The following is a 2,279-nucleotide window of genomic DNA, read 5'->3' as shown; positions in this document are numbered from 1 at the left end:
TATCACAGTTTCCATATGAACGGGTTCGCATCACCTTTGATGTGGCAAATAATGCGCAGTGAAATTATCACCTTCGAGGAGATGTTTGTTAATATAAAACTTATGAGTAACTTGTTCCGTCTTTGTTGTTGTAAAACTCCAAAGTCCAAATTATTGCTTGCGCTCTTTGAGTTTGAGTTTGAGTTTATTTCGAACATGCAAGCATACAACATGATACATCACAATTTCCAGTTTCTTTTCAACATGTTCGAAAAGGAGTAGGAAGAAGCAGAGCTTATTTAATCCTACCCCTTTTCTTTACATAACAGTTGCAAAACTTTTTGTTCACTTCCTGTTCCCAATTTTTTCACAATAAACTCCATAAGTAATCACAATAAAAATAAATAATAGTAAGAATTTAATAATAATAATTGGTGAAGTAAGTCATATTTCATATGATGAGATAAATAAGATTACTTTAAGAATGAATGAATGGATGGATGAAATAAATTGAGAATGTTTGTAGGGGACATTCCTTACCGGCATTAGGTAACCCTTGTTTTTGCTGAAAAGCTCGTTTTGTAGTTTATCATCTTCCTGTGGTCGCACTCTTTTGCTTCCTACAATCTTTCCTGTTTGATGGTTATGAGCATTTATTATCAACGTTGAACTTTTAAACTTCTTACTGTGCTAATCTTTCATCTTAATGTGCAATATTTCCAGTGTTCATTTCAACAGTGATAGCTATATGTACAGTTCCCTGGCTATTATTACCAGTAACGAGGATTAAATTGCATGTGTGTTGGTCACAAGCATCAGTCAACAAAAAGTATCACAACACTCACAGTTCAGCAACCATCTTTCATCAATCTTCTCAAGGTACAATTCTTTAGAAAATGAAACTGGTATACAACTTAATTATATTAAAGTGCACATTACCAGTGTTCTGACACTTACTTGAAAAAAGTAAGTAATTATAGTTACTCCTTACTTTACCAAAAAGGTTATTGAATTAATAACTAAATTACTTTTTAATTAATGTACTGTAATTAGTTATTAGAGCAAGTAATTAATATGTTACTTAAAAAAAATACATACATAACTATCTGCCGTCTGCATTTGAGAGACGTTTCATATGAGATCACAGAGTGTGTGTGTGTGTGTGTGTGTGTGTGTGTGTGTGTGTGTGTGTGTGTGCTTTTAAAAGGCGGGGCCTGTTGACTAGTGACGTGTGACATCATTGAGGGTTTCAACGAAGCTGTGTTTGTTAGCTTTAGCAGTTAGCAGGGGCAGAGTGCAGTTTGTCAACTCTGACGGCAGCTTTTTTGAATCTTTTCACCGGATTGTGTTACTTCTGGTTAATAAAGAGATTTAATGTGCTTTGATGGCTGTCATATTTTCTTAACAACACACGGCGTATTGTTTGGATGGCCAGTTTGCACTTCAACCATTTAGTTGTTGTTCATTATTTTCATAAAGTACGCGTGCATATGTTGTTGTTTGTGTGCTGTTGCCTCTTCATTTTTTCACATCAAAGATCATTTTAGTAAGGTCTTGAGGGGAGAAAGACTGAGTCAGAACCTGCAGAAAAATGGAGAAAGAGGAGCAGACCTGGCGCTAAAAACAAGAAAAGAAAAAAAAAAGGTAAGCTGCGAGTATTCTATTTTTCATCCTCTTCTACTGATGTTTTCCTCAAGATTCTTGAGGAAATGCAAAAAACGAATGGGGATTCACAGTCTATGTGTCAATGGGAGAGCAGGGAAGTCAGATTCTTTTTTAGTCATAATTTTAACCATTTCAGTTTTGAAGTACCCATGGAACAGGACAACAAAAATATGCAATGAAGTTATCAAAACAATATATTTTAACATACTTTTATCCACACTGTCTATGCGGGGAAATTGGTTCCAGTTCTGTAGATGATGTCAAACCATATCGAGCTATCCACTGATCACACAAAAACTAATTGATATTGTGGGGAATAATATTTGCCTGTCGTTTTTAGGAGCTGTTTTTTCCTCCTTAGATTACAGTTTGTTTTTCTGTTATCATTGAAACTAGTTGTCTTACCTTCTGTGGCTGCAAAAAAATCTCATTTGCATAAGTTCCGTGAGCCTGGTAAATATGTGTTTAATATCATTGTGACTGCTGACTGTAAGGTACAACACTTCCTCCCGTAGGTGAATAACTGATCAAATCAAGACACACTAGTTCCTTTTTTTTCCCCTTTCACAGTCTTTATCTTTTCAGTCTGTCTGTCCAGCTGATTAATTTAACACGTTTTATTTGTTAACAATTGC

Source organism: Entelurus aequoreus, linkage group LG04 (genome assembly GCF_033978785.1).
Source record: "Entelurus aequoreus isolate RoL-2023_Sb linkage group LG04, RoL_Eaeq_v1.1, whole genome shotgun sequence".
NCBI classification, from domain to species: Eukaryota; Metazoa; Chordata; class Actinopteri; order Syngnathiformes; family Syngnathidae; genus Entelurus; species Entelurus aequoreus.
This window is presented reverse-complemented; position numbering follows the sequence as displayed.